The sequence below is a fragment of the Helianthus annuus genome, chromosome 4, assembly GCF_002127325.2.
Source record: "Helianthus annuus cultivar XRQ/B chromosome 4, HanXRQr2.0-SUNRISE, whole genome shotgun sequence".
NCBI classification, from domain to species: Eukaryota; Viridiplantae; Streptophyta; class Magnoliopsida; order Asterales; family Asteraceae; genus Helianthus; species Helianthus annuus.
In genome coordinates this window covers 124662689-124678272 of record NC_035436.2, presented here as the reverse complement: position 1 = coordinate 124678272, position 15584 = coordinate 124662689, and the positions used below count along the sequence as shown (strand labels likewise).

The 15584-nt window shown below is 36.4% G+C and overlaps 1 long non-coding RNA gene across 1 annotated transcript; it reads left to right on the top strand.

The window, feature by feature from the left end:
• Positions 1 to 2695: 2695 nt before the first annotated feature.
• Positions 2696 to 3792, top strand: LOC110902621. The gene is made up of 2 exons (XR_002571277.1): positions 2696 to 2756; positions 3638 to 3792. It is a non-coding gene; the product is annotated as an uncharacterized LOC110902621 (long non-coding RNA).
• The last annotated feature ends 11792 nt before the right edge of the window (positions 3793 to 15584 follow it).

Below are 15584 nucleotides of genomic sequence, written 5' to 3'. Positions count from 1 at the left end.
ACGAAATTTCCACAAGTAGGGGAGACTGTGACATCTGTGCTTGTAATCATTGTATAAACTTTGAATAGTTCAATTATCAATGAAACAATGTTATTTGATCCCAATGTTTGTTTATTTATGTTTGACACTTTGCATGTTTTGATTTTTGTTCAATTTCAAACTCAATATCGCTTTCTGGAGAGTTATACGCAAACCGATGCGTAAACGTAATCAGTTTAACGCAAAAAACACTCCGGAACATCAATATATGCTTAACATACCTTAAATAACCTTTACATAACTTAGAAATAAGTTTTGAAGGCTTTGGTGTGGCAAAATCAAGTTTATTCGCTTACAGGGACTAATTTCGACAAACTGCGAAAGTAGCCCGATTCGTACTGTAACAGACGATCTGGAACATGATCATAAGTTAAACATACCATAGATATCCTTTACATAGCTTAGAAATAGGCTTTGAGGGGTTCGGTATGCTAAAATAAACTTTTGGATCAAACAGGGACTAAAAGCGTCAAAAAGTGCATAAGTTTGCATTTTCGCGCATATCTTACGTTCTGAATACATCCAGACATCCAAAAATTTATGTAATCATTAAAATATTTTATTTTAGTGCTTGGCATGAGAAAATTCCATTCGTCGCGTAATTTGGATCGTCTTTCGCGTCCGTTCGTATTTCGTCGTAATTAACCGAATATCGTGACCGTACAACCAAACGAACCGACATCCAACACATTTTCAAGATGTTTCATGTCCCCTATGCTTAGGCATCATTTTAGAGCTTGAAAATAGCTTAACGAGCCTTAAATGTGTCGAAAATGGGCTTAAACACTTGCAGCGACCATTTCTGTAAATAATGAAACTGTTTCTGATATACATGGCGGTCGCGGGCCGCGTAAGTGTAACACCCTGAAAAAACGGGTTTGGTAATCAAATCTCGTTAATAGTAAAGACGGGTAAAATACCGTTAGTGGTAAAATTAACCCGGTGAATATTAGGATTTAAAGAAAAAAGTCTAATATTTATTAAAAGGATGGGAAATACCTTGAGAAAGCAAAATATATAAAAAGGCCCGACATTTAACGGGACTTAAACTAAAACGGGTTTTTGAACAAGATGAATAACTAGGAAAATTATAACCTAGTTAACTACAAGTCTAAAAATAACTTAAATAGGGTTAAAACTCCTCAATCATAAAGAAAACACAAGTTGAGGGACTAGAATGATTAAACTTGAAACTTGGGATATTAAAACAAAAGAAATTACACCAAACACACACAAGAAGTGTGTGTCTGGTCGTTCTCTGCACAGGGGCGACATAGGGGTTTTCCCACAACCCTAATTCAATCGATTTCCATCAAATTGAAGCTCCTAATCAGTCCTAAATCAAGTTTCAAGCACGAATTAGTGATCACCTCACTGAAGTGATCACAAGGTATGTGAAATTCTAGTGTTTTGATTCATCTCAAGTTCTAGGTTAATTATGAAAAATCGAAATTTGGCTTGGTTGTGTCATGCATGAATGTAATTAGAAGAGATATGGTGTCTAGGGATGAGCCCTAGGTGAAATCATGTTAAAAGATTTCATGAATATTTATAGAATTTATAACCACCATGGTAGGTGATTAATGAACTTGGAGAAAACTTGATAAACCCTAGAATTGATGATCTTGTTCTAGCATAATCTGAATTTAAGAGTAAAATTCAGAAATATGGATGTTAAGACTTGTGTAAAATTGTTTAACTGAAGTTAATTTAGATGATAATTACAAGTCATAAACTTAGTTTTGATGATATAAAAATCTGACCCGCTAGGTGTTTGATGAAACGCCTAAGTGAGGATTAAAATGCTAAAAGTTGGGTAAAAACGCAGATTTGATTATTATAAAGAATTATGCGTTAAAGCTTATGAAAAAGGGGTTTAGGATGATTTAATGAAATTTACGTTGTATTGGTGTTTGTAAACACCATACTAACTTGTATGAAAGAACTACTTGAACAAAAAGGGAAATTGTTAAGAATTCATACTTGATTTGAAGTGGGTCTTGACATTAGAATTAAACTCATGATTTATGATTTACTTCAATAAGAAAGTAGTCAAAGATTCATAAGGTGTGAAAGTCGTGATTTAGAATGACTAATCTAATAACCTTGTGAATGATGGATGATAGTAGGCACTTAACAAGCTAGGTGAAGCTTGGGGAGAAAGCGGGTTGATCGAAGCAAGTGAGAAAAGAAAAAGCGTAATTCGGATGCAAGGTAAGTGTAATTTACACACTTATGTAGAATACTCATTTATTCAATACGTTGTAAACGGATAACGATTGTTTTGGAAATATGGATTTTTGTTAAGATTACCTTGTTGTGTAATCTAATAATGGGGGAAAAAGGACAAAAACGGAAATTGGTCAAATGTCGACTAGTGTAAATAAAGGTTAAAAGGATACTCATAGCGTAAGCCGAAATGGGTTGAATTTTGTAAGAAAAGAGTTTAAAGAAAAAGGGTATGTTAATAAAATCCGGGATGAATGGACGTATAAATTGGAAATCAAAAATGATGTTTTGATTAAATAGATGACGTTGGGCATGTAGTCCAAACGGGTCGAATGGTGTTGATAACACCATTTGACAATATCGACTAATATGGTTGTCAAGTCTTATGCTAACAGGACCGATTAGCAAAATCGGATGATTTCATCACTATTGATTGTGTGATAATGAAAACAAGGTATGAATCGGGTCTACTTGTTGATCCGGGACAGGTACGCATATTCATGATGTAGTTAAAAATGCTATTTTGTTCGAATAAATGGGAAAGAGAGTACTTAGTAGTAAAGAGAATAAAATCGACCAAAATGCCCTCGTTGGCTAATTGGAACAAACAACCTTTAAAAGTTGTTTGGAAACGAGTTTTATGATAGGGTAAATACTTAGAATAAGTATAGAAGCTGAAAGAAGTATTATTTTTAGTCAAATGGCACTATTTGAGTTTTGCCGTAAAATATTGATTCTAGAGGTAAAATTTGGGTAAGAAATGTGGTGATGGAAATGTGGTGATGGAATGCTAGAAGCAATCGAAAGCGATTTTAGGCTCGAAAGTGCTTAAATACCCTTAACGGGTCAACATAAGCATACAATCGAAAACGGGTTTAAATTGTGTAATAAAACTATGATTAGAACCTAATATGGTAGGTAACATTAATTTATAGAAGTGTACGTAACATAGGAATCAAACAAATACGTTTGTTTGATAAAATGCATAAACGGGTTAAAATTCGGTAAAAAGGTAACGAGTCAAAGGCTTAGAACTCTCAAAATTTCTTATTTTGGATGTAGGATTTTAACTCCATAAGATGGAGGATTAAATTACGGACGCGTAGGAAAAAGAATCGGGTAAAACGGATCAATAACGAAGAAGTTATGGCCGTTTCCGTAAAAACTGGCATAGCTGATCTGAACTGCAACCTGCTGGAAACTGGTTTCCCAAGCGACACGCGAAGGAACAACCTGGTTCCTCCGCGACACGCGACAGAACCCTGATTTAGCGAAAAATTTTTATTTTAATCAGTTTCGCTTCCCGGACTCGTTTAAATATGTTCTAAGTTACATATGACTAATCCAACTCATGTTTTATGAGTTTCAGGTATGATTTTAGCACCGGAGGATGATCAAGCACAACGAAGAACCGAACACGATCAAGAAATAAGCTTCCGCACTATGTATCGTTGTTTTGTTAAATGACGAACTCAAACATGTTATCTTGTATAGTTTTAATTCTGTAAATAAAGTTTAATGAAACCCGTATTTTCAATGTATTGAAATTCTAATTACCCGTTTATTTTCGTAAATTATACGAAAATTGTAAAATAATGATAAGGGTGTTACAGTAAGATGTGGCTATCTCGTACGCGGGGCGCGAGAGCTCAGATCAGCAAAATCATGTTTCCAGCTATATCCAGTTGTTCCCTTGGTTTGCACATGGTTTCTTTTAATCTATGGGCTTGTTTTAGGCACCCATGGTATTACAAAATAGTGGGTACACATGTAAGGCTCAGATTGAAACTCGTTTATCGAGAAACGATCTTAACGGTGGCCCGAAATCTATCAATACCCCCATATTTTCATTTGCAAACTTACAATTGATCTGATTATTTCTCTAAGTTGGAGTTTCTACACTTCATACCTGAGAATTTTCAGATCAAATCTTCATCGCTTGGACCTCTTGTAAGCTTCTTTCATACTTTTATGCGTTTTTAAGCATGAAAGTCAAACATTGTTTGACTTTCTGCTTTGACCAGTCAATGGTCAACACGAAGTTCGTTTGAACTTCGCAACATGAGCGTAATCACGATGGTCATAGTCCATTGTGACTATACCTACTGATTACCACATTATTTAGGCATAGTAACGAGTCATAGTTTCGGTCAAAATTCGCGTTTATGCGTATTATGCAACCAAACTATTATTGGGTATCAAAACCCTTTGTTTTGATATCAAACTTGTTTTCTAACTTCGTTAAACATGTTTTAACATGTTTAACTCGTCACTTTAGGTTTAGTGCTTATATAGGGTCGTAAGATAAGCGGTCTAAACAAGCGCTTAGACTTTCGAACCCGACCCGTTTGGTCGATCATTAGGATCTGACCAAACACATTTTGTGACCATAGTTGTATAGGGAATAACCTTTCAAGGTTATACCTTATGGTCACTTAGTCTAGTTAGTTGTATGATAGGTAGTTTATATGCCTTAGGAAAATGACCAAAATGCCCTTTTTACGCCAAATTTCATTCCAAGCATATGTAACATAAATTTTGACATCTAAACTGATTAGGCAACATTATTAGACATGTTAAGGCATATAATACTTGTCACAGGACTAGTGTGACACCTGTGTCACTTCAACCATCAAACAAACGCCAAACCAATGAAATATTGTATTTCATACTTTGGACATATATAAATATGTGTATCGTTTGCACATATCAACTCTTGTTCGATTTCAAGCTCTAAATCGCTTTCTGGAGAATTATACGCAAACTGGTGCATAAAACGTACTCAGTTTAATGCGACAAATACTCCGGAACATCAACATATACTCAACATATACTCAACATACCTTAAAACAAGTTATTTCGCTTACAAGGACTAAACTTGACAAACTGCGAAAGTATGCCAATTTGAACTGTAACGAACATTCCGGAACATGTCCATAAGTTAAACATACCAAGTATATCTCCTGCTCAAGCAGTTGTGCGACGACCTACACGTACTAATTCTATTAGACGGACGACCGTGCCTTAGCTTTATGGTTTAAGTTTTTGGGAAATAGTTAGACAACTATTTCGTGTTTACATTCTGTATATACATGGTAATCATTTTCCTTCCCAAGGATGGGGGATTTAATACATGTGTGTTCGAAATATATTATTAAGTCTCACTTAAAATATATTTTATTTCTAACTCCAAAATATAAGTATTTTTCTCAAACATATCATATTTTCTATTACATAAAATTTTCCCCAAAATAATACCTTGACAAAATACGCGTTCATGTTAGTGCAGTTGTCTGTCGACTACATCTTCGTTCGAGTTTTAGTTTTAGAGAAAGACAAGTCGCTACGAGATTGACTACGGCAATATCCAAGGGGGAGATTGTTGATGCATTTATTGTCTATCGCCTTCGTTAATCCGAGTCGTAGTGAAAAGCCGGAAGGAATCAAGCTCATAATGTCTTATTTAGATAGAAATGGCAAGGTGGCAAACTTGTAATTAATGATAACTATCATTAAAGTGCCTTGACCATATAAATAGGGGATTATGTCATGAGTTAGTTAGATTTGGAAAGAGATTTTAGGGTTTGAGTTTTTGGAAGACTTCTCTCACATTTGTGTTGGTGGAGATCCAAGTTTAGAGAGAGAAAGTCTAGAGAGAGAAAGTAGTTGTAAACGTGATTTTGTACCGTACAAGTCGTATCTTTCAATAAAATCACGTTAGTAGTACGTTATCGTGTGTTCGGTCACGTTCGTTCACGGATTCCGCACGTGAAACGTTCGTTACGCAATCGAACGGTCGAAAAACCGGTCCTACAAGGGAAATTTCTGAAAATCCAAAAACATTTGAAAATTTGAAAAAGCCAAAAACATGATAAAATTCAAAAATGAGTTTTGTTGCGAAAAAGAGGAAATGTTAGTACATCAGTGGACTATCACGGCACGCTAAAGAAATGTATAGTTAAAAAGTGTTAAACAATCTTACTGCAAGATGTGTCAGTAGATTTTCGCACATTTAGTAAATTGAAACGAGATATAAACCTAATTCAAACTTGCTTGATTCGTGGGTAACTATTCTTGAATATATGGGTAACCCCCGAAATCTTGTTTGAAAGGTCCCGTATTCTGAGATACTAGGTCTTTATACTCAGTGATATCTGGGGTATTATCCCGGGACTTCTGCTGTATGGAAGTACTGACCTAGTCCCCGGATAATACTTTCTGCTAAAGCTTTGAAACATAAGCTTCGCCCTCAGCATGCTGATGAAACAATAAAATTGATAGAAGCTGCTGTTGAAATGCAAAAAGATCCTCTAAAGGGGACCCACCAAAAGTCGAGCCGTCATCTCTTTGCTGAAGGGAAGTTCTGACCTGAGCTCTCACGGTTTCGCATTTAACCCCTTTACAGATATCAGCTGTAGTATACTCACCTGTAAGACTGAATATTTGGGATCTGGATACAGGAGTATATTCAAGTGGAGTGATACACAATTTAGTTTAAGTCTCTAAAACATTAATATCGTATCTCGAATCGATTGAAAATTGTGTTGAAAATTTAAGAGGACAAACATACTGACAATCTAGGTAAATTGTTTAAAGCTTAAAATGAAATCAAGCTTAACGGTGTTGGTGATTTGTCTCATAAACTGATATGATCCTCTTGCACGAACTCACAAAAATATTGATTGTAAATATTATATTTCTGTTTGTTTTTATCCGAAGTGGTGTCAATTAATGTATTTCAGAAAATCCAAAAAGATTTTGTGTGTGTTTTAGCATAATTTTTGAAAAAGTCAAAAATATTTTTCGACAACTGATGTTGGAAAACTGATTTTCAAAATTCCGAGTGCTAAACATGATGAGCAGAATTTGAGGGTGAGTGTTTGTGAAAATCTAAATGTTGTATTAATCTAACCTTCTTCAAGTGGTTCATCATAGAGTATTTTGAGGGGAGTAATATGTTGGTGCATAGGTATTTGATAGATGATAAAATTAGAAAATTTATTTCTAGGTTAAGATTGTGCAGGTAATCAGGTTTTGGTTTCTAAAGATAAGAGGAGAGTCAGGTTGATCGATTATGATTCTAAAGATCATGTCAACTGTTGATGCTGATGAACTTAAGGAATCAAGAGATCTGATCAAGAGAATTAGAGTGTTTGAATGCCAGACAAAGATCCTGAAGATGTTACTGAAGAACAAAAGAATGCCAGTAAATCGAGAGGTGGAGTCTGTAGATAGAAAGAAGAGAAAGCCCAGAGATTGATCCAGCTTGAAGATGTGTAGACACAACTTTGAAGTCAAGGTGTGTTGGCGACTCCATCAACATCTGAGGGGGAGTCTGTTGGTGCACTACATCTGTTGATTCCGTCTAAGTGTCTAGGATCAGGTCTTACATCGTATTGTATAGCATAGGGCTCGAAATACGAGAAAACGGGAGTCTGTATAGGTTTTAGGAGTCTGGGTCGCTCATAGGGTCATAGTAGTCATGGACCGCTTATTTGTCATGTGGGCCGCTTATGTGGTAGGGTGTGGACCGCTCATATGGACATGTCCACATGAGCGGACCCAGAACACTATATATAGGTATGTCAAGAGCGAACCAGAGTAGTGATTGATTGTATTCCACGCCGAAGCTCTGCCGGTGTGACGTTTGAGCTGTAAAACGTTACTAATCAATACAACAAGCAATTAGGAGGAAGAACACGCTGTGACACCCCAGGAAAATCAGTAAACAATACAACTTACCTAGCTTCCTCAGTAACCGCATGCTAAATTTCGGGACGAAATTTCTTTCAAGTTGGGGATAATGTGACAACTCGAATTTCCAAGATTCCTATTTCGCATTTATTGCACGTTCATGTATTGTTTAGTTGTTTAATTGCACAAATAATTGGCTATGGAACTGTAACGTTTTGATACAATGAAGTGTATTGTGTGATTATGCATGGTTATGTGTTAATTGGGAAAGACTTGTCAAACATGTGAACTTGGTGGTGAAACTGTGAAATTGATGTGAGATGGTGTGCTTGTGTAAGATATAGTAATTCAGGGTGTTAGTGAAAATTAAACTATACTTAACCCTAATCCCTTGTTCACTAATCATTTTCACAAAAACCAAAGCACGTACTGTATTCTCTAATCCCCTAGCAATCATTATCACCATCATCATTGGCACAAGGCATTCAACACTTTGATTCCACATTTTGTAGGATCGTTTGCTGACCTCACGAGTCGTTCAGAGAAGTTCGTATCCGAATTGAGAGGCGGAAACTAACAATTCGGTGCTATACACGCTGAATTCACTTTAATATTGCTGTTGTATTGATTTCTTGCAAGTTTACACGATCAGACAGCACTTCGGTAGAGTACCGGAACAATTACACCTTTAACTATGTGTTTCTAACTCTATTTCTGGAACCACTCTTATGACCTATTTATATAGTTCTGGAACCACTTATACGGCATGTCCGTATGAGTGGTTCACCAACTTGCCGTAAAAGGGGTCCATGATCATGACATAAGAGTGGTCCTAGAAGTGTACATAAAAGCGGTCCTAGACTAGATATGACACAAAAGCGGTCCTAGATCATGTAAACATAAACAATCCTATACAAATCACTATATCTAGGATTCCGTGCCATTTCTGATCTGTTCAGCTTCAAGACTCGATGAAAGACGTAGTCAGCAGACGTAGGTGCACTAACAAACTCCCCCTCGGATGTTGACGGAGTCTTCATCAATGCCTTCAATCAGTCTGCAATCTACAATCTTCATCAGTCGACAATCTGCTTCTGAATTATTTATCGTTCCAAGAATCCTGGTTCTCTATCTCCATCACCAACAGACTCTACTCTCTTAAATGTTGACTCGGTGTCTTCAGACTCCCCCTCTCACACAGCTGGGATCGTAGTCTGGAATAAACTATTTCACTGGTTCTTCAGACTGTAAACAGATTCTCATCAGATTCTAGATCGTAACCTGGCATTTTATCACCTGCACAATCTCTACCCAACCATAAGTTTCTACAAAGATTAAACTTTTCAACAGCTTAGAAACTATGTTGAACCAATACACAATGATAATGATTTTGCATTCAAGAATATTATTGGATTTCATCAAAAACAATCTTATCATTTCACTCTCAAACACTCCCCAAACCAGTTCGTCAAGTTTAGCACTTTGAATTTCGAAAATCAGCATATCAACACCAGTTGTCGAAAATCTTTTTGAATTTTCAAAATTTATGCTAAAACACACCAAAACTCTTTTTGGATTTTCTAAAAGAACATAAATGCAGAAAGTAAACTATTTACAAACAATATTTTTGTGAGTTTGTGCAAGAGGATCATATCAGTTCTGAAACAAATCACCAACACCGTTAAGCTTTAAACATTCTCATTTCTAAACAATTTACCTAGATTGTCAGTATGTTTGTCCACTTAAATTTTCACACAAATTTCAATCGATTCGAGATACGGTATTAATGTTTTAGAAACTAAAACTTAATTGTGTATCACTCCACTTGAATATACTCCCGTATCCAGATCCCAATATTCTAATCTACAGGAGAATATACTACGAATGATATCTGTATATAATTTAGGGGATTAAATGCGAAAACTGAGGGATCTCAGGTCAGAACTTCCGTTCAGCAGAGAGATATCAGCTTCGACTTTTCGGTGTGTCCCCTTTAGAGGATCTTTTCAGCTACAACAACTGATCATCAATTTTATTGTCTAATCAGCTGAGGGCTATATGCTATGTTTCAAGCATATTAAAGCAAGTATTAGCCAGGGACTAGGTCAGAACTACCGTTCAGCAGAAGTCCCGGAATAATACCCCAGACATCATTGAGCAAAACGCCTAGTATACCAGAATAAGAAACCTTTCAAACGAGATTTCAGGGGTTACCTATATATCCAAGAATAGTTACCCACAAATCAAGTTAGTTGAATTTAGGTTTATATCTCGATTCAATTTACTAAATGTGTGAAAATCTACTGACATATCCACAGTAAGATTGTTTATCACATTTAAACATTACATTTCTTTAGCATGTTGTGATAGTTTACTGATGTACTATCATTTCCTCTTTTATGCAACAAAACTCATTTTTGATTTTATCATGTTTTTGGCTTTTTCAAATTTTCTGATGTTTTTGGATTTTCTAAAAATTCTTACTCCCCCTAAAATTCAAATACATCTAAAGAAAATTGAAAATAAACTGTACAGAAAATGACAACTGATATCAAAACACTTCAATTCTCCATCCGTTTGGCTTAAACAATCAGAACTCCCCCTCACAACAAACTATTTTCCCATAATGATTTCAAAACACTTAAGTTTGTTTTAATCAGGGTGGTTTTTCCGGAAAATAAGTTTAGTTGGTTTTATCTTTTGTAAAATGGGGTTCAAATCATCACTTTGTTTACCAAATTCTTGAATGATAATTAAATCACGTCCAATTTAATGACCCTGATTTAACCACTTGTAAGATCTACACCAATTACTACCATACAACCACTTGTAAGTTTAGCAATTCAAGCACTTCAAACCTGTTTTTCAACCAATTACCATCTTTTGGTTGAATTCTCAAGGTGCCGATTCCTACTCCACGCTTACAAACCTTGGAGTTCCGGCAAGTCCTGCAACTTCACAAACAGATTTAGAAAGATGCCGATTCATGATCCGCAATACCATCTTGGGATCTCCGGCAAGTCAGGATTTTATTCTTGGAAAAATATATCCACCCAAGCCTGACCGTCCTTGGGTGTAACCTCATCATTTTCATCCCTCTTTTCAACCGACCTGTAAACCCATCCTTTGGAAGCATAAAACTCCTGAATGCTTTGGGCCTTACCACTGGCCATTCTTCCAAAGATGCGTTTCACATTGCCGTTGAAAGTCTTTCCAACATCAATTTTCTTTTTGTCTCAATAAAATTGATTTGGAACATCAACTTTTCCGATTTTAGATTTGTAATTTTTAGCATGTAGTGGCGGAAAATTCACATCGTCCACTTTCGGAATTTTCTTTACAACCTTTCCTTCAACACATGGCTCATCTGATTTTATGGAATCAGATTCATTGCCAGAACTGTTACCTGAACCTTTCACAACCCATTTATGATTTGATTCTTTGGCTATGCGTTTGGAAGCACTCTTTGAAGATTCTCCTTTTTCATAAGTTGAATTTTCAAAGCCTGTGAACTTCCGAGTTGAAAGTTCAGTCTTCTCTACAACCTTTTCTTTCATTTTTCCAGAGACTTCTTGTTTGGGTTTGTATGTCTTTGGACAATCCTTTGCTACATGACCCACAGATTTGCACTGAAAACAAGATCTCTTTTCAACCTTCTTCAGAACTTCGGTCTTCTTTGGTTCTTCTTGCTTTTTGGCAAGGAATTCCTGATTTGTCTGATTTCTGAATAATTTTTCTTTTTCATCTTCCGAAGTTTTCCCTGAAACAAATACATTTTTTTGTTTATAAAATTTTTCATGTTTATAGTTTTTCGGTGGAATAAAACCGAGACCTTTCTTTTTGAAATTACGATTATGGTTTGGTTTCTTTTGGAAACTATAACCACAATTGTAACCCATTTTCTTGTTAATTCGTTGTTGATCTCTTGAAGTATATGAATTAGGTTTTCCATTAAGATTTAAATCTTTTATTTCAGAAATATTAATTTCTGTGATTTTGAAAACCTTTTGGATCATTGCAGATCTGACACTTCTTATTGGAAAACTTTCATCTGAATATAATTTGTCAGAACCCTTCAAAGTATATGCTATTTTGACTGATTCATCATTCAAATTAGATTTCGAAAGCAAAAACTCTTTGTCATAAATCCGTTTTTCCTTTTTGACTGTTTGCTTTGATGCACTGGACCCAGACTTTGACTCGGTTTTTGACTCTGAATTTGGTTCATCAACATCATCTTTGTCTAACACCTGATCGACCACACTTTTTATCAACTTCGACTCATGATCAGTGTCTGATGATGTGTATGTGACATCAATGTTCTCCGGTAAGTTATCTGATGATCCAGACTCCCATTTCAAATTGATTGCTTTATCGACTCTTTCTGAATTTGGTTTTCGAGGAGAATAACCATTTTCGACTGGGGGCGGACATCTATTGTAACTCGGTTTCTTACCAGAAGCTTTCAATTCTTCTACAACATCTGTCACACTTTTTACTTCTTCCGATATCTGCACTTCCTTGAAAGTCTTCAAATCTTTCATCACCGGGTAAATCCTGTCAACCACAAAAGTAGAACATGAGTAACTATCTAATAATTTCTTGATTTTCTCAGTTTCTATCTTTTGTGTTGCCAATTCCAACTCGAGATCTGCACATTTCTTTATATTGTAATTCGCTGTATCAAGCTGTCTCAGATAAGCTATCTTCAAAGTATTCATAGCTTCAGCTTGTTCACCATCAGAATCAGTATATTTGTTGATTTCTCTGTTCATAGTATCATACGATTCTTTCAGCTTATGAATATTATGCAACAGCTCATTGTTCTGCTTAATCAGCGAATCACAATTCACGCATTTTTCTGGAACCACAACTGGCTCAGCATCTGCTTTAATCTCGAACTCAGGAACCTCTTTCACAGTCCTGCCTGAATTCAAAAAATGAACTCTTCTCAATTCTTCAGCTTTTGCTTCTTCCTTCAATCTCTCTTCCTCTTCAGCCTCCTCTCTGATCTGTCTTCGTCTTTCTTCAGCAGCTTCCATGACTTTTCTGCATCTTTCTGCACATTTTAGATCATAAGCATTACCAAAGAAAGCATGATAAGTATTTTTGGCCATAAAATCTTGATCTTTACAAAAATCATCCCACATAAATCCTTCAGCCATTTTCTCATCATTTTGTTCAGCTATACAAACTTTACTTTCTTTCGGAAGATATTTTTCCCATGTAAAATCATCATATTTTCCCTGACTAACAACACAAGCCCTTTTATCAACCACGTCTCTCCCATGAGCTGTTTGTGCATGCTGCTGTGCTGGCTGAGTGATTTGATGATAGATGGCCTTCTTGTGATAGTCATTGTTTCCGAAAGGATTCTGGGCACCGGTAGCTTCACGGTTTTTGCATTCTCTTTTGAAGTGTCCCTTCTCCCTGCAACGGAAACATGTGACTTTCGATTTATCGAAACCTAAAGCAGAAACATTAGCATCACGAAAATCATCACGGCCTGTAATTTGTTTAAACTTTTCTGCACGCCTCATCACACTCGCCATACACCATTTGATGTCCATTAGTTCCATTTCTTCAGCATCGATTTGATCGTAATCCTCCTTTGTAAGCATAGGATTGCCGATCTTACCTGCAACAAAACAGCTATAAGATTCTAATATCATCCCTAACAAAGACATTTGATTTTTTGCAATATCTTCAGTGTAATCTTGATCATTTTCAAGACTTAACACAATGTTACACTGAAGTTTTCTACCGTTCTTTGTTACAGATATATTGGGATCGAAAGATGAAAATCTGGTATTGCTATTTGATCCTTGAGATGCCTGCTTCTCAGGAGAATCTTTGACATTGTATGCAGTTTCGATCTTCGGAGAAAACTTTGTAGAATCAGTAGTACCATGCTTGTAGTACAAACTGATATCCTGTTCACCGTCATAATTTCATCCGAGCAATCTTCCTCTGCTCCATCTCCTGAGCTTCCAGATGCTTTATGAAGTCTCCGAGTTTCATCTTATTGTATTCTGCTTTGTTTGACTTCAGCATCATCAGATAGGTTCCCCATGTCTCGTATGGAAGAGCATCTGCAAGTTTTTCAATTAATTCATCAGTAGTTTTCTTAACACCAAGTTTTGTCATATTTCGCACTAAGTTACAATATCTGTCAATAATTTGCTTGGTGTTTTCATTTTTCAATCCTCTAAACAAATCAAACTCTTTTTTCATGAGAGACATTTTGTTTTTCAACATTTCATCACTTCCGGTAAACTTTGCTTCTAACTCAGTCCACATTGAGAATGCAGTTCCGTCATGTTGAAGCAAAATTAAGATATCTTCCTTTATTGCTTGCTGAAGCAGACTGATCATTAATTTCTCATCACGATATTTCTTTTTATCCGCAGTACTCATTTCCCTAAGTGTTAGCGGAATGCCATTCACAATGTCATCTTTTTTGGGTTTTTTATATTGTACTTCAGTGTGTTCCCACGCATCAAGATGATAAGCTTCAACCTAATTCGCGAAACGTTCTGACCACACATTATAATCATCAATATCCATGAGTTTCGGTGGTTTCTGAGACGTTCCAGTTTCATTTTCTATCAAAGCACTTTGGGTAATCGAGGCCGGGGTAGCAAAAGCGTTATAAAATTCAGAATCCATCGTTCAAAATTGTCAAAAACTTGTCAAACTGTTCAAATGAGCGAACTGTCTTAATAAGCGGTTCAGACAATATCCAAATCAGCGGTCCAATACACAATCCTTTTGAGCGGTTCACAAGTGTTCGAATGAACGATCCAATTTGGGTTCGAGCGATCCAGTCAGATAAGCGGTCCAACTTGTGTCCGGATAAGCGATCCGGCTTTCGAACAAGTCCAAATAAGCGATTCAATAAAGTCCAGATAAGCGATTCAATAATCGTCCGGATAAGCGATCCGATCGAGTGAACCAAATAAGCGATACAACTTTTGTACGGTCGAGCGGTCCAGAAGTGTCAAATGAGCGATCCGACTATAATTGTTCACAAGAGCGGTCCAGAAGTGTCAAATGAGCGATCCGACTATAATTGTTCACAAGAGCGGTCCAAATAAGCGAACCAGCCCAGATTCCTTCGCGATTTCGAACAGAAAAATCTCGATATCTCCCAAACGGCTTGGAATTTCGAGCTGAAACTCGGTAGGGTTTTTAATCAACACATTTCGCACAACATACTCAAAAATCAACCAAAACGGACCGTGAAATCTTAGTCTGACGTGAGAAAGAAGGTGTAGAAAAAGAAAACGTGACGAAATTCAGCAAATTTCACTAGAACTCCTCCTCCTGAAGCTCTGATATCACTTGTAGGATCGTTTGCTGACCTCACGAGTCGTTCAGAGAAGTTCGTATCCGAATTGAGAGGCGGAAACTAACAATTCGGTGCTATACACGCTGAATTCACTTTAATATTGCTGTTGTATTGATTTCTTGCAAGTTTACACGATCAGACAGCACTTCGGTAGAGTACCGGAACAATTACACCTTTAACTATGTGTTTCTAACTCTATTTCTGGAACCACTCTTATGACCTATTTATATAGTTCTGGAACCACTTATACGGCATGTCCGTATGAGTGGTT